At 47.8% G+C, this 22004-nt stretch overlaps 1 long non-coding RNA gene across 1 annotated transcript in view; it reads right to left on the bottom strand.

Moving 5' to 3' along the window:
- Nucleotides 1-541: 541 nt before the first annotated feature.
- Nucleotides 542-22004, bottom strand: part of LOC145544901 (uncharacterized) — a 35682-nt gene continuing 14219 nt past the window's right edge. The window contains exons 2-3 of the long non-coding RNA XR_014081694.1: nt 14311-14494; nt 542-899 (exon numbers count right to left, since the gene is read on the bottom strand). This is a non-coding gene — a long non-coding RNA (uncharacterized LOC145544901). The remainder of the gene's footprint in view (nt 900-14310; nt 14495-22004) is intronic.

Below are 22004 nucleotides of genomic sequence, written 5' to 3'. Positions count from 1 at the left end.
TCAGCCACTGTTCTCAGGCGCGACCTCCGGGGCACCCATCCTCTCCTGCAGCCTGGAGAGGATATGGTTGGGGGAGGGAGGGAAGTCCCTCCCAGCACATTGTGGAGCACCAGGGCCAGGCCAGACACTGGCTGCCCTCACCAGCAGCTGGACTGTGAATACATCCATGTGTGCGTCCCTCCTAGAGGGCCTGGGCAAGTGTGAACCAGGAAACGCCCTTAATTCTGGCAGAACTAGGAACCATCAGACAAGGATGCTCCTTCAGGGCCCAGCGTGGAGGCCCAGTGGATTCAGAAAGGACAGCGGGCTTTCTCTGGAGATATGCTGGAAGAAAAGTCATTTCCGCTGAGTTGAAGGAACTAGACAGAACTCCAAAACTGGCTCTGTTTTATGCCCTCGAGCAAGTTCCTTCTTACTAGGCAGCAAACTCTTGTCTAGAAGTGGAAAGTAAGAATTTATAACCCCCAAGGGCCCTTCTAGAGCTGACAGCCTAGGGCACTGTGGTTCTGGGAACTACAAAGGATCCTGGCCTAGTTGGTGGTATGGATTAAAAGAGAATATTTATTTGTGAAAACTCAGCTCTAATGAAAAAAGAGAAACTTTCTTTTCAGGAAGCTGGCAGCAGGATCCATTAAGCTTTCACAGACAGAGTTATCAAGTTGTTTTGCAAACCAAGTTGATCTTAATGAAGCATCCTGTACCTCAAAGAAGGGACTCCCGGTCAGTGTAGAAGAGTTTGAATCTTTGAAAAGAAACCGCCTTTATCCTTGAAAGTGGCAACAAGCGGGAAGATCCCAGTGACGGTCCACAAGCATTAAGAAGGATGGTGTAGGGCTTCCCTGGTGGCTCAGGGGTAAAGAATCCACCTGCCATAGCTCAGCCCGGTGCTCTGTGACGACCTAGAGGAGCAGGATGGGGTGGGAGGTGGGAAGGAGGTTCAAAAGGGAAGGGACATGTGTATACCATACATCATATTGATGTATGGCAGACACCAACACAACAGTGTAAGGCAATCATTCTTCAATCAAAAGTAAATAAATTTTAAAAAACACTCGTCTGCCAGTGTAGGACCCACAGGAGACACGGGTTCAGTCGCTGATGTGGGAAGATCCCAAAAGCCAAGGAGCAACTGGGCCCAAGTGCCACAATTACTGAACCTGTGCTCTAGAGCCTGGGAGTTGCAACTACTGAAGCCCACGCACCCTAGAGCCCGTGCTAAGCAACAAGAGAAGCCACCACAAGGAGAGGCCTGCGCACAGCAACTAGAAAGTAGCTGCCGCTTGCCACAACTAGAGAAAAGCCCACGCAGCAACAAAAACCCAGCACAGTCAAAAATAAAAATAAAAAAAAAATTTTTTAAAGAAGGATTGTGTTTCAGCTAGAATTTAAGAAATCTATGGCCTTATTCATCACACACTCACAAAGTGCCTGCCTGCTCTGTGTCAGGCCTTATGCTGAAGATGGAGAAATAAGACCCACTCTTGCCCTCAACCGGGGTCCACTCTAGGAGAAGTCATAGGGATGAGTCCCCACACAAGGATCTTCGGAAACATCACAGGCCTGGGAGATGGGCTGAGCAAGAACCATCACCTTACAAAACAGAGGCTCAGAGAGGTGCACTCATTTGTCTAAGGCCTCGCAGCTAGAGAACGGAAGAGGAGTTTGCAGATTCTATTCTTCTGATTCCCAGGCCAGAGCTCTTTCCCACCCCTTCTGTATCTACCTGTGACAGAGAACCCAAGACCAACACATTAGGGACAAACAGGGACCTCCTGTATGGAGTTGATACTCCATGAGTACTGTTGACTTGACCAACTGGGTTCTTGCCTCCATGGCTCTAGACAAAGGCTGGATTGCCTCTTTGTAAGCCCTTGATTTACTTCTTTCCAGGTCTTTCATGCTGAGTGTTTGTTAGAGGATTGTGGTTTCTGCAAATGGAAAAATCCAAAAAGCTACTGCTCCTACAGTTCCCTTAATCCTGCCAGTATTCCAAGCACAAACCTCAAAACATGCGGCTCATTTCCTCCAAAAATTGCAAACACTTCTATCCATCACTATGGCAGGAAGACAAAGAAGAGCCTGGGATTTAGGCAGACCCCAGGCTCCTGTCCCTGCATCATTTTGAGCAAATATTGGCCTTTCGGAGCCCCATTGGTCCAATCAGTAAAATGGGAAGAATATCTTGAAAAGATGTTGGAGGACCACATGAAATGAAACAGAGATTTTACCACACTGCGGCTTGGCTTTTTAGCAAAATAAGTTTCGTTCTTTACCTTCACTCCATTCCATGATAGAACTTAGGCAAATCCCTCCAATGGTCCATTTTCTTGCTCTAAGAGTTTTTCTACCATCAGATTCTCTTTCCCACTGTCATTCCAGATCCATGTGAACTGATCATCAGAACTGATCCACCTGAACTGACAATGGAGAATTCAGATTCTCCAGAATTCTTTGTATATCTTCCTGGCCCAGCTTGATCCACTAGAGCAGCATGAGTGCACACATTTGATCCCAAGGAGAACTCGTGGTGAGGAATGATTTCTCTTGCTAGCTTCAACGTGAAATACACAACCATAGGGACTCTGGGGGTTCTTTTCATTGGGAAAGAACTAGCCTCATCACAACCAGAATCATCTCCTCTGTCAGGGCCCATAGCTGCAGGATCTGGCTTCTAAGCTTTTCAGGGTCCTACCAAATATCTGAAAGCATTTAAAAAAAAAATTGATGCTCTCAAAGACAAGTCAAAAACTGCAAAATCAAAGTGGATGTTTAATTAAATATCTTAAAAAATGTAACATTATGTCATCTGCCACTTCTTTAATCATTAAATTTATCACTCATGAAATTTTCATTACGTTAGAAAACAATTGGTAGTTTATAGCCTCTGGCTTTGCAAGAATTTTCACACAGGCTAAGAAAGAATTGAACTTACTGTAAATTAACGATGCTACCCATAGTTAAATAATTTCAAAGGCAAAATTGTAGGAGTTCATATGAATTTTTATAGCAGAAGACTAAACAAAAACCCTGTGACATGAAATGTAGATGTAACATATTGGGCAGAGTCTCCAAATATAAGGGTATAAGGGCCTTCAGTGGTCTTTCAAGAGTCTACATCATTGACTGATTGGTTCCGATATTTTCACCAAGAGGTAGGCACCACCCCCTTCACCCCCGAGACTGCCCAGCAAGTTTCAAGAGCTATCACATATTTGCTCAGTCAAAAATTGGGTGCCATCTTCAAATGCTGGACTGAACAACTCACCCTTTCCTCTAGCCCCTTCTGCCAAACATTCCTCCAGCTAATAAAACCCTGGTCATCCAGCACTGGGTTAATATTTACTCAGTATAAACCGTTCTAAAGACTGAAGGCCACACTAAAGTTAAAACATTAAAAAGGAAGTCTTACCTCCTGGGTCAGTGTTACAATTTTCTGGGAGAGGACTTTGATTACAAGTGGTGTTACCTGGAGAAGAGGCCAGACCTCCAGGATGGAAGAAGGATATTTAGGTCCATCTAGATATTCCAGATCCATCAGGAGCTGACACTGCAGAAATGCTGTTTTTATTCCCTTCTAGACTTCAGTTTCCATGAGAGTGATGACCTCCAAGAGGATATTGTGAGCAACCAGTGAAATGGGTTCCTGCTCAGATTTCAGAAACCTGAGACACGTTGTATGATGTGATATGGTTATGTATCACATAACCATAGAATATTTGGTCAAGAATTTTTTTTTTTTACTTTAGTGTGACAATAAGGACTTCCAATGGAAATAACTGTCACCTCATTTAACAATAGATACTGAGATCATTCTGAACAGTGATATTTTTTAAAGATGGTCACGTGAGTGCATCTGCATCCCATGTACTCCTTCTACCCTGGGATGATAACCTCCCTCCATGGAGTGGTGGAATCCATGTTATCCCCACTCAAACCCACGTGGAGTTTTGCAACTGCCCCTAGCAGTGGAATCTGGTGGAACTGAGGCCAAGTGAATTTCAGGGCAAGCTCACAAGAGATAACAGAGTTTCCACCTGACTGTCTCTTGGGACTTGGAACTTGAGAATCCTGAGCTGCCTTGTAAGCAGCCAGCCTGCCCTGAAGTCACAGTGCTGGGAGGAGACAGAGAAGATACCCAATGAGCCCCAGCCACTGGTGCTTAATACCTCCAAGTGATAGAAAAATCATTTGACTCATGTATTTTATCCTTTTTGCTTATCTGTGTTTATAACATTTCTATTGTTGCTGTTCTACCACTAAGTCATGTCCAATTCGACCCCATGGACTGCAGCACGCCAGGCTTCCCTTGTCCTTCACTATCTCCTGGAGTATGCTCCAAGACACGTCCAGTGACTCAGTGATGCCATCCAACCATCTCATCCTCTGTCGCTCCCTTCTCCTCCTGTCCTCAATCCTTCCCAGCATCAAAGTCTTTTCCAATGAGTTTCCAATATTTCAGTAGCAAACATATACCATTTTTTTCAAAATAAGTTAGTTTTTTAAAAATTCCACTCATGCCCCTCCCCCCTTCTCAAAGCATCATTAGGCTGTGGCTAATATCTGCACTGAATTCCAGCCACTGGCTCTTTGCATAATTCAACATAATAACTGCTTGCTCCAAGATCCCAACAAGTTTAGACTGGTGGCCGGATGCCAGAAACCCCCATGCATGTCAGTCTAGATGAGTAGATCCAATGTGTGTGTTTACCACAGTTAGATCCACCAGCCCAGCTGCCTCAGAGGTGGAGCAAGGTTTCCTGAGGCCAGAGTGTCTGTTTGTTGTTGTTGCTGTTGTTGTTTGTTTTACTATGGGAAAGTAAAACTTTTTCCTCATGCATTCATCAAATATTGATTAAGCCCTGCTGTGTGGTGTGCCTGGAGAAGGCAATGGCACCCCACTCCAGTACTCTTGCCTGGAAAATCCCATGGACAGAAGAGCCTGGTAGGCTACAGTCCATGGGGTCACGAAGAGTCGGACACGACTGAGCGACTTCACTTTCACTTTTCCCTTTCATACATTGGAGAAGGAAATGGCAACACACTCCAGCGTTCTTGCCTGGAGAATCCCAGGGACGGTGGAGCCTGGTGGGCTGCCGTCTATGGGGTCGCACAGAGTCGGACACGACTGAAGCGACTTAGCAGTAGCAGCAGTGTGGTGTGCCCAGCACAGGTCTGGGTGCTAGACATCCATGTGTGAGCCGATGCAAGGGTTTTGTCTTCAGTGAAAAATACAAATGAAGCAAATGATCTGAATGTGGCATAAGTGCTGTGAGAGGGGATGCCCTGGAAACAAAAACAGAGGGCACACCTGGCCCAGATATGGAGATTCAGGAAGGTTGCTCAGATAATAGGGATTCCCTGGTGGCTCAAATGGTAAAGAATCCACCTGCAATGCATGCAGGAGACCTGGGTTTGATCCCTGGGTCAGTAAGATCCCTTGGAGAAGGGAATGGCTACCCACTCCACTATTCTTGCCTGGAGAATTCCATGAACTGAGGAGCTTGGTGGGCTACAGGCCATGGGGTTGCAAAGAGTCAGACCAGATAATGGCATATAATAATGGGACAATAAGCAATCCCAGTGTCACATGGTATTGTGAGGTTTGACATAGATCAAATATTTTTGTCCTCCCAATAACCTTATGTTGAAATTCTAACACCCCCAGTGTGATGGTATAGTGCCTTTGGGGTGATTAAGTCATGAGGGTGGAGCCCTCATGAATAGAATTAGTGCCCTTGCAAAAGACACCCCAGAGAGCTCCCTTCCTTTTTCCTGCCATGTAGGGAGACAGCAAAAAGACAACTGGCCTAGCCGTCTATGAACAAGGAACCGAGCTCTCTCCAGACACCAAATCTGCCATCCTTGCATCCTTTTCTCCAGATCTGAGAAAAATGAATGTCTGCTGTTCAATTTCTCCACATCTCTTTTTATTATAGCAGCTGAAACGGGCTAAGAAAGCAAACGAGATCATCCTTGTGAGCACACTTAGCAAAATAACAACGCAAGACGTGGTGGGCTATCCCCATCCCCACTGCCTCTGGCTGTTTCTGTAAAACAGCCGTGATTCTGATTGGGCATGAAGCTTCTCTTTTCCATGTTGGTGAGCACAGAAAACCTCGAACCATGACCCTGACCTGGATCTTTGTTTGCTGTAGTCTCTTGTACTCTTGTGTACCGCTCACGAAAAGCCAGGCCAAGAGATCCTTTCTTGCTCCAAGGCCAGTGGCCAAGGTCCAGTGTGCTGCTGGGGACACGTTCCTCCTGCCAGCCTGGCTTGACCGTGCTGCTGGCCAGGTGGGGCTTGTGAGACCAGTGCCCTTAATTTGTTCTGACATCCAGCCCGGGGGAGCACCAGTCCTCCGGGGAGCCGGGAGAGCCTGTCATGTCCCCCCAGTCTTCACTGGAACTGAGGGTCAAGAGCCAGTGCTCTGCCCTTTTCTTGCAGGGACTGCCTTGAGTGAGTTGCTCAGAATCCTGGCTCTAGTCTCCAGCCCATATGTGTCCCCCACCGCCACCACCATGTCACAAGACATCATCATTGGAAGCTCTTTCTATCTGGAAAGTCCTGCCATCCCCCTGAGGGTCCCTAGACCAAAAAAAAAAAAAAAAACCAAACTGGCCAGCCGGGCCAGCTATCTCCTGCTTCTTCCTCACCAGCTGCCTCTCTCTCCGCCATTTGTTCCATCCAAAACCAATTCGGACCATTTGCTCCAGCCAGCCAGGCCCCAAATGGGACCTCAGACCTTTCCGTTCATGTAACTTCAGCCAATTCTTTATATCTCTGTTGAAGTGTCACTTCCTCCAAGAAGCCTACCCAGAACTGCCAGCCTTGTGTCCCTGCAGAGACCCCACAGACACACATCATGTATCCGTCACACTGTATTGTGAGTGCTAGGACCCAGGTGGTCAACGGCGTTTCCGCTGCTCCCCACTTCCATCCACGTCCACTCACCCAGGTGCACAGGGTAGTCTTTGGTAAAACAAAGACTGAGGTTTGCTGGCACAGATGTTACCCTGAAAGAGCAGTCTGTGCTGGCCACAGAGATTTGTCTCTCTCAAATACTAAGTAAGCTCCGAAGGCCCAGTACGGTCTCTCCCGGGGGAAAACTGGAACCATGGTCAGAACCTCCGGGTGGTCTCACCGAGCAGAGCCCTTGGGAAATGATTGTCTATGCCAAATTGGCCAGGTTTCTTTTCTGCACACTCCTCTGAGCTCTCAGGAGGGTGGGTGCATTGCAAATTTTGAAGACTGGAATGAGTGTGAATATTAACCATGCTTCTCCAGCCACTGTGACGGTTTTTGAGGAACACCTATTGATGTCTTAATGCCTCCCACCATCAGCGTTTCATAGAACACATTGCCCAATGCTCCCCTAAAAGTATTTATGAATTTGAGTCCCAAAAGGGCCAGATATCAATATATATCTCACTCTTCGGGAAGATTTCATAGGTATTTTTCAATGCATCATACAAAGCCTTCTTTTTCAATGGCAGCTTTGTTTCTTCCTCTCTCTCTATTTTTTTTTTTGTATTTATTTATTTATTTATTTGGCTGTACCAGGTCTTATTTGCAGCCCTCAGGATCTTCAGTCATCATCGCAGCATGCAGGTTCTTATTTTTCTGGCATGTGGTATCTAGTTCTCTGACTAGGGATCGAACCTAGGCTCCCTGCATTGGGAATACGGAATCTTAGCCTCTGGATCAAAGGAACTCCCAAGGCAGCTTTGTTTCTTGCTGATGCAGGGAACCATGTTTGTGAGTCTTTCCCTTATCACTATGGCTACTAGGAAGCTCAGAATTGAGTCCTGGCCCACATCCAGCTACTGCTCAGGCTCTCCAAGGGCAAATTCTGTCTTCTAACCTTTTCTCTGTTACCATCTTATTCCTTCTATCTTTACTTAGTCGTAGCCATTGATTCGTTTATTCGTTGCAAGCCTGTTTTACTGGTGTGCCAAAATCCTTCTGAATATGAGGCAAGGTGTATAGATATAAAAGCATGTGTGCATGCCTGTGTGCTCAGTCCTGTCTGACTCTTTGCAACCCTGTGGACCACAGCCCACCAGGCTCTTCTGTCCATGGGACTTCCCAGGCACAAATACTGGAATGGGTTGCAGTTTCCTCCTCCAGGGGATCTTCCCGACCCAAGGACAGAACCCAAGTCTCCAGTGGCTCCTGCATTGGAAGGTTGATTGTTTTTCACTGAGTCACCTGGGAAGCCCCATATATAAAAGTAAACGAGTATGATATTGTCAACAATGATGATAACAAAACACTTTCATGCCAAAGAATAGGTGAACTCCCATAGTTACAAAGTAAGCATCAGCTCTTTTCCAACAAGGAGAAGAGGACCCAAGATGGATTTCCTCCTGGGCTTAATTTTCACATTTAACCCTTTCACTCTACTCTTCAAAAGTCAGAAGAAATACCCCCTCCCTTCCCACACACGCCTTGAGAGACTGAAACAAAACCACCCTCAAGATCAAATAGATTACGTTAATGACACGGAGAAGACAGGATGGTCTGTGTCCACTCTCTGAGCTCCCAAACAACAGGCTTTTGTGCTCACGGGAGAGGTGGGGGGCTGGGGACACTTGATAAGTTATATCTACTGTGGGGTGGGGTGGGGGGGTGGGTTGCCAGGCTCACACTCAAGCCCTCAAAGTTTCCACAAGTTGGGTGGACAGAGGGTCTCCGATTCTTAGCCACTATCCCACCATTGAGGACCCCTGCCTGCCCAATACCAAACAGCCTTCTGAGGACCCCTGGGGAACTTGAGGCTTCAGACAGCCCTAGCCTATTGGAATCTTCTTCCTCCAGACAAACTCAGTTGAATCCTCTTGCCTTCTGACAACTTGACAGTGAAGTGACTCACACGGAGTAGCAACCCTTCTGTCTGCCTCTCCTCCCTGCAGGGAGCTGCGCACCATCACCCCTCGTCCTTCTCTCTGGAGCCACCGTGTTCTCACTCTCAGTGCATCCTTGTCCAGGAGCAGACCGGGGGCTGTTGTTTGCGTCCTGTTCTGGTTCTCCTCGGAGACCACGAGTCCCGGGGAGGTCAGGGGACAGAGTGCCTCTCTCTTCTCTGTGTTTACATCTCTCCCTCAAACAGCTGAAGGACTGAAGGATGCTCTTTTGCAAGAAGAACAATGGTCTAAGTAAAGCAGTAGGGAGGCCTGATGCTGGAGAAGCTGAAGATGTGAAGGGAAGATGTGAAGCTGAAGATGGGGAGGGAAGGCGCAAACCACCAGAGATACACTTTCCTCCTCTGAGCCAGTCACACACCTGTCATCGTTAATTCTCTTGTCTTCATGCCCCACCTGGTGTGAGCCCTGAGGACTGGAACCCCATAAATTCCAGCACTGAATTCCAGCATCTCCACTAGTGCTGACCTCTGAGTATGCTGTCAACAAATTAAGGGGAGAGGAAAAGGGTAGAAAAGGAACTAAAAAGGGGAAGGAAGTTTATATCTTAATTAAAAAATAATAACTCGGATTTCCCTGATGGTACAGTGGATAGGAACCCTGCCAGTGCAGGGGACACCAGTTCAATCCCTGGTCCGGAAAGATTCCACATGCCATGGAGAAACTAAGTCTGGGCAACTACTGAGCCCGCACATCTAGAGTCCGTGCTCCGCCACAAAAGAAGCCACCACAATAAGAAGCCTACAACTAGAGAAAGCCTGTGTGCAGCAATAAATACCCAGTGCAACCAAAAATAAATAATAATAATAATAACTGAAAATAAAGTAGAGGAAGACACTAGAATTGAGAGTGGAGCCTTGAGGGCTGAGATGCCAGATGCTTTATTCCTCATCTCCCAGAGTCTTTGCATGACCATAAGAGTTTGGATGTTCTCCTGAACCTCATCTCAGAGACAAGGATGCAGCCTGAGGTAGGAAGCAACTAGTCAAGGTTTGGACCCAGTGCAATTGCCTCTTTTGCTCCACCCGGGCCAGCCCAGGATGCAGTGTGATAATGTGTGTGGAAGTTATAGGCAACACCACTGCTCTTGTTTTATTATAATAGACCTGGAGGCCAGGTATCAACTGTAGCTCAATTTCTTGCTGTGAAATCTTGGGCAAGTTACTTCTCCCTCAACCTCAAAGTACACATCTATAAAACAAAGAACGTGAAGACCAGACGTTCTTTGTCAGTGTGCCTTAAATTGAAGTTACCAGGGATTCCCCGGTGATCCAGTGGTTAAGAATCCTCCTTGCAATGCAAGGGACACTGATTTGGGAAGATCCCACGTGCCTTGGGGCAACTAAGCCCGTGAGCCACAGCTTCTGAACCTGAGCTCTGGAACCCACAAGTCGCAACTATAGAGGCCACACGCAGCAATTACTGAAGCCTGAACACCCTAGAGCCCGTGCTCCACAACAAGAGAAGCTACCACAATGAGAAGCCAGCACACCACAACTAGAGAATAGCCCTGGCTTGCGGCAACTAGAGAAAGCCCCAAATGAAGACCCAATGCAGCCAAAAGTAAAAGTAAATAAAATATTTAAAAAATAAACTCCATTAAAAAAAAAAAAAAAGTAGTTACCAGTCTATCAAGGGTAAGGAGCTTGCATGTGAATATCCATCAATATCCTGCTTCCTTCACTGAGAAAGTCTTAATATGCCAGTGGGGGTGGGGGAGGGGGGTGGTGAGTAGCTGCACTGATTGTGTTAACCCTTACATGAATAAATGTTTTAATTCCAATGGCTTCTTTATCCGACTTGCAAGATAAACCGGAATAGGAAATGGACTCCATTCAGAATTATTGGGGCCACCATCTCTTCTAATCAGTCAACAGAGGTCCTTCACAGAGGACCTACTATTGATATAACCCAGCAAAGCCCCAAATCCCCAGATTTGCACTGTGATCTCTGGCCAGAAGCTTCCAAACTTGATGGGGTGATGACACAAGAGCAAGGGACTCATCAAGAACTGACCAGACCCAGCGAGGAGGGACTGGCACTGAGCAGTCCTAGACAGAGCCGTCTGCAGAGGAGCCATGGAGGGACAGGGTAAATGGAAACAGCTTTCTAGAGGAGGCGGCATCTGCAACAGGCTCAAGTGAACCGACATTAAGTGAAATTGAGAGAGGCCCAGGAACACAGTGCCTTATGCACATTATCCTGGTGCTCAGTTTTTCAGAAGTATATTTTGGGCTCATTTATGGAATATGGGCCAACTCTCTCCAGCTAGATTCCTGTTAACACCTTGATTGTTGTTGCTGTTTAGTCCCGTAAGTCATGTCCAACTCTTTGACCCCGTGGACTGTAGCCTGCCAGGTTCCTCAGTCCATGGGATTTTCCAGGCAAGAATACTGGAGTGGGTTGCCATTTCCTCCTCCAGGGCATCTTCCCTACCCAGGGACCATACTTGGGTTTCCTGCATTGGCAGGTGGAATTTTTACCACTGAGCCACATTTGTATAATGTATCTATACAATATATACAACAGCATCTATGCAAGGGGGACTCAACTGCTTTTTTAAAATAATGCTTCGGCTTGGGCGTCAGACCTGCTCTTGAAATGCAAACCTGCTCTCGTATATTGTCAACTGTCCTCTTTGCATCCAGTTTGCTTTGACAACTAGAAAAGTAGGCAGATCACAGTTGGGCCCTTCATTCATTTTCCACGCTTCGCTGTAAAGAAGAAATTGTTGCTGAAAATATATAGGTATAGCTGCTGGGAAACTCTCTTCTCCCCTCCAGTCCCAAATCTTGCATTCGGGGATGTTTGTTATATTTTAAATCAGCTGTCCGTGATCCGTTAGAGCTGTTCTGTCTATATGGAATTCTTTTCTTCCTCTGATTTCAGGCATGAACTCTCTCTGTGAATTTCTTTCCATCTATTTTTTTACATTTCTGTCTGTCTCTTTGGTGGACTATCTTTCTTTTTTTTCTTTCTACCCTTACTGTTTTTCTGCATATTCTGTTGGCCATGTGATTGTTCAAATTTAACTTCCAACTTTCAAATTATTGTCTGTGGATTGCTTTTTCTTTCTCCCTCTCTGTCTAGAAAGGAAATATTCCCATGGGAAAATATAAGTGTGAAACAAGGGTGGCTAAGGTCCTATCTTTGAGGTGTCCAGACTCATACAAAGAACTTTTTAATGAATTGTTTTTTCCTCAAAAAAGGAAGACATGTGTAGTGTCTCCCCCAGAGGGTTCTGAATTCTTGGCTGAGGAGGCTAGAAAAAGAATGCTTCCAACCCCTCCCCCTGCAAATCCTAAGTCTTTGAAAGCCATCCCAGGATAAAGAAATGTTTTCTTGTCAATTTTATAATCAGAATTCTGGTCCTCTTGCATATAAGGCAGTCTGAGCTTACCAAGGGAGTGAATGGTCTTGGGTTTTGGGGGCCACTCTAGAATCCTGGGGAAGGGCTCCCTTTATTCCTGGCCCGCCTTTGATGACACATGACCTCTGACCCTGATCAATGCATCCTCCTCCCAGAGCCGCAGAAAGGAGAGCCGCTCTCTCAGCGCCCAGAGGAAGAGCGGGCAGGGAGGCCCTGACCTCCCGCCCTGCCCCTAACCTCACTGATAATTGAGTTTTCCATCCGTGCTCACCAGCAGGCTCCGAACACAAAGAAACAAGCCCCTCCTGACTCTGTCTTTGCCCAGATGAAACCATGAGCCGAATCTGTTCAGCTCACGCCAGCAGCCGGCACCAGAACACACACGAGACTCTCACATCGTATCTGGGGGTCCGGCTCCCCCCATCCATCCTCCATCCACGGCCTCCCAGCGCCTCTCACGTCCATAAAGGCCATGTGGCTGTAGGAGCTGTCGGTCCCTCTTAACACAGCACTGTGGAGGGAGGACCAGGTTCCCTGAAATGTGTACACCCCAAGCAGCAGCTTAGAAAATGCAGCCCCTCACGCGCAAAAATCATGTTTCCCACCCTTCCTTTAAATGCTAAAGACAGAAAGTAAGAGACTTTAAAAGAAACTTTCCCCAGTTCATCTTCAGGTCTTATGAAATTTCTAATATTAGAATAAAGTAGGTGACAAAGGAGCCCCTTCCAAGCATTTCTACCCTAGGTTTCCCCTCCTCCTGGAAGCAGCGGACGGCCAGGATCACGACCACAGCCAACTGCTTAAGAAGCAGGGATGCTGGACAAGGAGGCAAGTCCACTGCCAGGCTCGGGGCTCACTGGGGACTGAGGTCCACACGAAGCCTTAGGAGATGCCCACCAGCCCTCAACGAACGCTCACTGTGCTGTATTATGAATAATAATAACCTTGCTCTTGCAATGCCCCGCCCCCGTAATTTATACCATCTCCTCTGCCCTTCACAACCCCTACCAAGGTAACTATATTTTGTCCCAAGACATCAAAGGGCAAAAGACTCGTCCAAGGTCACCCAAGCTCAGAAGAGATGGAGTTGAGACCCGGAGCCAAGCTTTCAGACTCTGTAGCACATTTTTGGAGCAATCTGTTAGCTTTAGGAGGAACACTCCCAGCGTGCAGACGGAAGGAGGAGGCCTCCAAGGTTTGATAAACACCAAGAAAAAATAAAAGCACAAGTGCCAGAGGGAATGGTAGGCTTCAGAGGGTGGAGGAGGAGCAGCTGCAGCATTTCAGTGGCATGGGGGCTTCCTTGGAGAGGAAAGGCCTCATCGGAGTTTTAAGGATGGAGCAGCAAGAAGAGACAGGTAGCAGGAGACAGGAAAGGTGTTTCAGCAGAAGGACCTGCTGGAGAAGCTCAGGGTGTTTAGTCTGCTCAGAGACAGTGGCAAGGCTGGTCCACGGATACTAGCAGAGCAGGAGCCCTGAATGGGGGAAGAGCTTGGAGAGAGTGCAAGGGGGCAGTCGTGTAGGGCTTTGATGTCTGGGTAGGAGTTCAGGCTTTCTTCCGGAGTCTCCTAAGGATGTAATATGTGTGTGGCTTTTAACAACTGGGACAGTTTCCCATTTGGAGACAGAACAGTAGAAGAGAAAATCCCAGCCCAAACAGGGCCTGTGGCCTGGGATTGTTGGGATTGTTTCCCCAAATCCGAAATCCATGGGCAGACAATACACCCTGCCTCTGGAATTCCAATACTTTTAAATAATCTCTCTGACAATGTCAAATAAAATTAGGGGTGAAATGGCAACAATTAGCTGTGAACTGTCTTTTTTGAAGAACAAAATATTCTGTTTCCTTGGGGAAAAGAAAAAAACAAATAAATAAACCTAATTGAAATAATGAGCTACTGGATCCATCAGGTTACTTTGTTGTTAAGTTAAGCTTCAGTTTTTTTAAATAAAGAAAACAAAATGTGCTATTAAAAAATTTTACATTAAAAAAAAATTTAAACTAAAATGAAACTCACCCTGCCATTCATTGCTGTTTGCTGTTTCTTCAATGGTCTGAAGCTCCCAAGGTCCTTGATCAGCCTCCAACCTGTCTGTTGGAGGTTGGACAGGCCCCTCTCCTGTCCATTTCAGATGCAGAAGGTCTGGAAGGGCTGTGAGAATCTAGATTTTTACCAGGTGCCTTCATTATCATAGACAAGTCTGAAAAGAAGCACAACCATAAAAATCACCCAGGACACTGAGAAATAACAGAGCTCCTTCTCTGGAAAGACTGAGTCAGTAGATCTGGAGGGTGGACACTAGAAATCTGGGTTTTTAACAAAAGCAAGGCTGAAATTAGGATGAAGTGAATGAGATGCATCATCTTCATCTCACATTGGCTGTGTTGCTCAGCACGGATATTTTTGCCATGATCTCTGGTATGATCCCAAAGACAATCAGTCCTGAATATTTATTGGAAGGACTGATGTTGAAGCTGAAGCTCCAGTGCTTAGCCACCTGATGCGAAGAGCTGACTCATCGGAAAAGACCCTGATGCTGGGAAAAGTTGAAGGCGGAGAGGAGAAGGGGATGACAGAGGATGAGATGGTTGGATGGCATGCATCATCACATCCATGGACATGAGTTTGAGCAAACTCCGGGAGACAGTGAAGGACAGGGAAGCCTGGTATGCCACGCTCCATGGGGTTGCCAAGAGTCGAACTTGACGGAGTAACTGAACAACAACTGGTAAAGGATTGTGGTGACTGAGTTTTTCAGCTTTCCTTTAAACTTTGCATCCAAGGTGAACACCTCACTCTCCTCACCCTCATCCTGTCCGAACAAATGCCCTGGGTGATCCCTGGGATGAAGTCTGGGTCCAAGTCACTCAGCCTCAACTTCCAAGCTCTTACCTGCATTTCCTTCCTCATCCTCCTAGACTTTTCCTGCTCCCAGAGACCTTCTCAGCCATAGACACATGCTCTGTACCCCCAACCTACCCACCCCCCAGTGACCGGCTAGACTTTGCAAGTGCTTTTCCTTCCCCTGCAACATCCTTGTACCCTCTAGGACCCCCGCTCCACCTGCTCAGCGTCTCTTCATTGCACAGGGCCAGAAGCTCTGACACGCACTTTCCTGCTTTAATCACCCATCCCATATACCTATTCCAGGGAGAGCAATTTCTTACACTTCTGGGTTTATCTTGCCCAGGACTGTTGTACCATCCATTATTCCTCTGAGTCTCTGAGTTTCTTGAAAAAAAAAAAGAAAATGTCTTAAGGGTTTCCCTGGTGGCTCAGTGGTAAAGAATCTCTCTGCCAATGAAGGAGACAGCGGTTCAATCCCTGGTTCAGGAAGTTCCCACATGCCACTGGGCAAACAAGCCCATGTGCCACAATTATTGAGCCTGTGCTCTAGAGCCTGGGAACCACAACTACTGAAGCCAGCACACCTAGAGTCTGTGTTCTGCAATAAGAGGAGGCACCACAATGAAGAGCCCACCCACCACAACTAAAGAGTAGACCCCACTCGGCAAAACTAGAGAAAAGCCCCTGTAGCAGGGAAGACCCAGCACAGACAAAAATAAATGAATAAATAAAATTGTTTCTTTAAAAAAAGAAAATGTCTTATTCTAGATTCCCCCACACCTAGAATATACCCTGGCACCAAGGCAGATTTGATGAGTGGATGAATGAATGAATGAATGAATGAATGACACTCAGCCAGGGCCAGTAGGATGAGACAGGCTTTGGTTTGATACCACTAACCCAAGCTTGAATTCAGCGTCACCGCCCATCTCCAGGTGCTCCAGACAATGACTCAGCATCCCTAGATGGCTTTTATCTATAACATGGGGTTCATAGGGTCTCTCTTGCAGGATTGCTGTGAAAATTAAAAGCAGTTTATCAAGTACCTGGGACACAGTAACAGATGCTCCATAAATTTAAGAAAAATAACAGGACTCCTATTATAGATTTCTAGGCTTCTCTGGTGGCTCACATGGTAAAGAATCTGTCTGCAATGAGGGGGACCCATGTTTGATTCCTGGGTCAGAAAGATCCCCTGGAGAAGGGCACGGCAACCCACTCCAGTATTCTTGCCTGGAGAATCCCATAGACAGAGGAGCCTTGCAGGCTATAGATCCATAGGGTCTCAAAGAGTCGGACACGACTGAAGGGTTACTTTACTTTTTTTTTTTTTAATGATAGAATCTCCATCCCCTTTGAGTTACCTTCTGGCACTCTCTGCTCTGGGGAGTGTGCACTAAAGCTAGCTGTGATGATTCTTGCAGTGAGACTAAGCTTACTTTGATAGACAGTTAGTAATGATCAAGGCTTAGGGGACGACTGGGTCCTCAGATCAACTAGTAGCCAGATCCGGGCAAACTCAATTTCCTTCTGGAGGCTGTGTAGCCCCATTCCCATCTTTGTTCCCCAGGTAACCAAGACTATATACAGAAGTCAGTCTTACTGTAATGTGGGAAATTTGAAATCAGGAAAATCACCCCCCGCAACCCAGAACTTTTGAGCACAGATGCAGTATTCTTGCCTGAAAAATCCCATGGACAGAGTAGTCTGGCAAGCTACAGTCCATCCAGTCTCAAAAAGTTGGATACCTCTCTAGGCACTGTTCCAGGGGCTTTATGTAAATTCATCTGTGGGATCCTCACAACAGCCCATTTTATGGATGTAGAATGTGAGTGAAAAGTGGAAATGGCTCAATCGTGTCCAACTCTTTGTGACCCCATGGACTGTGACCCCATGGAATTCTCCAGGCCAGAATACTGGAGTGGGTAGTGTTTCCCTTCTCCAGGGGATCTTCCCAACCCAGGGATTGAACCCAGGTTTCCTGCATTGCAGGCGGATTCTTTACCAGCTGAGCCACAAATATAGCTCAGTTGGTAAAGCATCCACTTGGGAGGCAGGAGACCCTGGTTCGATTCCTGGGTGAAGAAGATCCACTGGAGAAGGGATAGGCTACCCACTCCAGTATTCTTGGGCTTCTCTTGTGGCTCAGCTGGTAAAGAACCCACCTGCAATGTGGGAGACCTGGGTTCAATCCCTGAATTGGGAAGATCCCCTGGAGAAGGGAAAGGCTGCCCACTCCAGTATTCTGGCCTGGAGATTTCCATGGACTGTACAGAGTCAGACATGACTGAGCGACTTCCACTTTCACTTTAGGCTTCCCTGATAGCTCAGTTGGTAAACAATGTGAGGCCCAGAGAAATCAAGTTCTCAGCCCGGGGTCATCCATCTCTGAGCAGCAGAGCCAGACTCGCTTCCTGGAAGGCTGGTGACGAAGCTGAGGCCCTGACCATTACTCTACACTCTCTCTCCCTCATACTGGTGTTGGAATTTCACAGTTGACATCCAGGTTCTCATGGCTCCTTGTAGTGCCCTGTAGGGGATTCTTCTGCCCATGCTGAGGTAGGAAATGGAAGAAACCCACTACTCTGGACAGCATTCTGGGCTTCTCTCCTGTCTTTCACCCCAAACCTTGGCACAGTGCATCCTTGCCAAGAGGCCAGACACTCCATTCAGGAAACACCAACCCTACATGAGGCCAGGCCAAGTCCTGAACTGGGTACCCAGAAGACAAGAGTGGTCCAGAGCTGCAGAATGTGCTATGCCTGAGGGTGGGGGAGCATGGAGACTTGTCTGTAACATAGGGAAGGAAATACGTAGAGTAAATCCTCAAGGTGGTCATTTCCTTCTGGGTTATCAGGGAGCCTCCTTGGAGTAGAGTGTGCATCTGCCATGTTCCTGAGCTGAGCCCCACATTCCCACACCTCCCACCTGGGAGCCAATAAGAAGGTGTCTTGAGCCTCCTCCACCTATTGATGGAGGCCTTCTCCCCAGCCCTGTTTCTGATTTAGCCTTGAGTCCCTTTCTCAGCTCGACCAGGTCTATACAGAATTTCTCCACAACAGCTCTGTTCCTTTTCCAGCCCTTGGACCTCTCTGAACCAGGCCCCTCGAATCTGACTCTCAGGACCATGCAGGGCCCCCACTGGAATTCACTGACTCTTCCCTCCCTGGCCTGGGAGCTGGACCCAGCCATGGAGAGATTGGAAAGGACAGGACTGAAGACCAGGACGTGCCCCCAGGCCCCCTTGGTCTTCCTTCCTCTCCCGGAAGTTGATGTCCCCTTTGCCCAACGTGTTTTGTTTTGTTTTTCTCAGTTCTTGTGGCTATCGTCTCAAAGGAACCTTTGGGGATTGTGCTTGTGAGAACCGATGACTTCTGGGTGATTTTCACTTGAGCAAATCTCCTTGACTTCCCAACACGGGAGGTGTCTGTGCGTGGTGCCCAGGGAATAGAGAGGTACACTGATAAAGACGAGAACTGATTTCCTTGACACAGATAATGAACCTCAAGCCTTCACGAGAACATGAGAAAAGACTGGAAGATGGAAACTTCTCTCCCAAATGTCCCAGGATCCCAAAGTGTTTGCCGATGAGGTCCTAGAATTGCACCTTCACTGGGTTCCCAGAGAGAACTCCCGACGATGGTCCTGGGGAGAGTCCAGCCAAACTGCCAGTCAGCAATTTTGCCTCTCCTCCCTTCTGCCCAGCAAATGGACCACACAGTGCCGTTTGTGAGAAGACTCCCGTCTCTGAGCCCTCCTCTTCCTTATGATGCAGCCATGATTTTTAAGAGAGCTTAGTAATCAGCCACAAGAGTTAGGCCCCTCTCCTGGGTGTCATCTCAGAACCCCCCACTCCATATTGCATATTTCTGCCTGCTGCCCCTGGATTCAGACTCTGGGTCCTCTGATCTTGGCCTCTGCACACCAGCTCCCACCACCTGCCTGGGCCTCTTTTGTACCCATTTAGCTGATCAACTGGCCTCTGCCCACCCTCCAAGACTCTTGACTTCATAAATCTTCAGTCTATGCAGACTGGGCAGCCTGTTCTGCCTCTGACCAGGAAGACCTTCAGCTAACCGAGGCCCTGACCTTAGCCATGACCAGCCAGCCCACAGCCCAAGCTGCCACAGACCCACGGCAGCCAATATGACAGTACCACCTGCCCAGAAGTCCCGAGGCTCCTTAGACTCCTTCTTCTCCTCTCCAGGCTTGAGTTCTGGGGCCGGACAGTCAAGCAGAGGAGTGAGTATTAGGGAATGTATCCTTGCTTCCCAGGTGGTGCTAGTGGTAAAGCACCCACCTGCCAATGCAGGAGATGTAAGAGACATGGTTTGATCCCTGGGTCGGGAAGATACTCTGGAGGAAGGCATGGTAACTCATTCCAGTATTCTTGCCTGGAGAATCCCACATGGACAGAGGAGCCTGGCAGAATACGGTCCATAGGGTCACAAAGAGTTGGACATGACTGAAGTGACCTAGCATAGCATAGCACAATGTATCTTCACTTATCCTTGTAGTTATTCAGGCATTCACCCATGTATTATTCAGTCAACAACATTTACTGAGCACCTACTTTATGCTAAGGCTGTATCTTAGTCTTCAGGCATATAGTGATAAATAAGACCCGGTCCCTGTCCTCAGGGCTCCAACTGTGATGATGGAAAAATGCAGAAGGCAGAGAAAGTTTAGAGGAGAAACATCCTTCCCTGCTTCAGGAGATCCCAGAATGCATCACAGAGGACAAGTGTTTTAATTTGGGCTTTGAAGGATGAATAGCAATTCTTTGGGGCAGAAAAGCATGGCAGTTGTGAACACATTCCATCCTCACTGATGAAGTCTCAGGGACAGTGGTGATGTCTGGACGGAGAAGATGCTCAGAAACAATCGCATCATATAAGATACAGAGTTAGTTCTCTAGGGCGGGGGGAAAAGGCATCATTCTTGCTCCTCTGCCTCAAACCTGTAAACCAGTTGGAATCCCCTGGGAGGTCTTGAAAAACACTGAAGCTTCTGTCCCACCCTCCAGAGATCCTGATGTCCTTGGCCTGAAGTGCTGTCTAGTCATTGGAATCTTTAAATCCTCCCCAGGTGATGCCAACGTGCAGCTATGTTTGAGAACCTCTGATTTAAAACAATGCTTCACAAACTTCACGTGTCAATCCATCCAAGAGATCCTGTTGAAATGCAGCTTCAGATGCAGCAGGTCTGGGGCAGGAACTTAGATTCTGCATTTCTAATGAGTTCCTGGTGATTCCAGTCTATTGGTCCGGGGACCACACTTTGAGTAGCAAGCGTCTCTGAGGCTGAATGCCCAGATCAATTCAATAAGTCTCAGCATCACACCTACATCCAAGGGCGATGACTCTGCTCTCTCAGGCGCTAACCTCTGGATTGAGAGAATGCTGGGGGCAGGGCTGGGCAGGCAAGGCCAGGGGTGGGGGTGGGGGGAAGGAGGGAAACTTCACTATTTACCCACGTTTTTAAGAGCTGGCACAGCATACCTGTCCCCGCCAGCTGCCTGTCCACCCGGCTGCACTCAAGGGCAAGGGGCAGCCGAAGGGGCCTGGCGAGCCAGCTGACAGCCCAGCGCGGAGGGTGGCGGCCGCTGTCTTGGCAGGAGCTGCCTTCTGGGTAAACATTGTTCTGCGTTTTTTCTTTTTTTTTTCTTCTCTTCAAACAAGCCCTTCCCAGCGCTGGCCACATAACCCTAGACAAGGCCTCTCAGTGCTGTTGACACAAAGGCACAAATGGTGTCATTCCAGCCCAGAGATAAAACTCTGATCCTCCCATAATGGGGGGCATTTCCTCTTGGGAAGAACACCAGCCCGTCGGGCAATTCAACAAGCCCAGGCTAAGCCCTGCCCTCCGGCGAGGCTCCGGTTTGCTGTTGTTTGCGATGGATTTCTTTCTCCCCAAAGCTCGGCTTGTCTCCTGTGCCTCCGTCAGCAAATATGTCAGCCTCAGACAATAGCCTCTTTCTGCAGACAATGGTCAGCGTGAGGAATGTCGCAGGAGGGCAGGACTTGAGAAGGGACAATCAGCTTTCAGAATCCAGCAGCCGAGTGGGTGCTGCAGGGAGGGTCCTGTTGTCACCAGGGCAGCCTCCTCAAAGGCACCATTTAGAGGACACGCAGCCCCAGAAAAAATGTACGCCTTGGGCAGCGGTGGAATCAGAGGGTCCTTAGCTGGCCAGCCGCTGCTGCGGGCTGACTCCTGTTACCTGCAAATGGGCTTTCTGGAGGCTCCTGTGGACACAGCCCCTGCGGACACAGCCCCTGCCCTGCAGGCTTTGTTTAATGAGAAAACAAACAATCACCCCCAAATCAGACCGCCCCAGCGGCTCCCCTCACCGCCCCTCCTGCAGTACCCAGCCTGGGCCTCCATTGGTCAGCTCTCCAGAAAAGAAAAGGCTTATTCATGTCCCTAAGGTGGAAACTCTAGGGTGGGGGGGCGGTGGAAATTGTGTAACCATTTTGTAGTGGAATCGCCTGTAGTCCTCAAGGTCCTTTGGAAAAAGAAAAACAGATAAGGGGGGCGGAGGTTGGAGTCAGCGCTGGCAGCCTGCTCGTTAGATTTGTTCACTGTGGGACGACTTTTCTGACACAGGCCACCGGCCTCAACGTCATGTCAGCTGGTCCCTGGATTCCAAGGCCCCTCGCTGCTGTTGGAAAATGAAAGACACTTGGGGGCGGAGAGCAAATCATGCATTCATTCGTTCATTCCACTAGCAACCATGCCTGACACATAGTAGGTGCTTAGAGACCAGTTGTGGAATGAATGAAATGCTTTTTACTATTGGATTCTCTCTCTCTGCTTAAAAAACCTTCAATAGCTCCCCATTGCCTCTAGTAGAAATTTCATTT

Source organism: Giraffa tippelskirchi, chromosome 4, assembly GCF_054371585.1.
Source record: "Giraffa tippelskirchi isolate mGirTip1 chromosome 4, T2T-mGirTip1v1.2.pri, whole genome shotgun sequence".
Lineage (NCBI taxonomy): Eukaryota > Metazoa > Chordata > Mammalia > Artiodactyla > Giraffidae > Giraffa > Giraffa tippelskirchi.
Note: the sequence above shows the minus strand (reverse complement) of the source record. Positions and strands in the feature narration are given on the sequence as shown.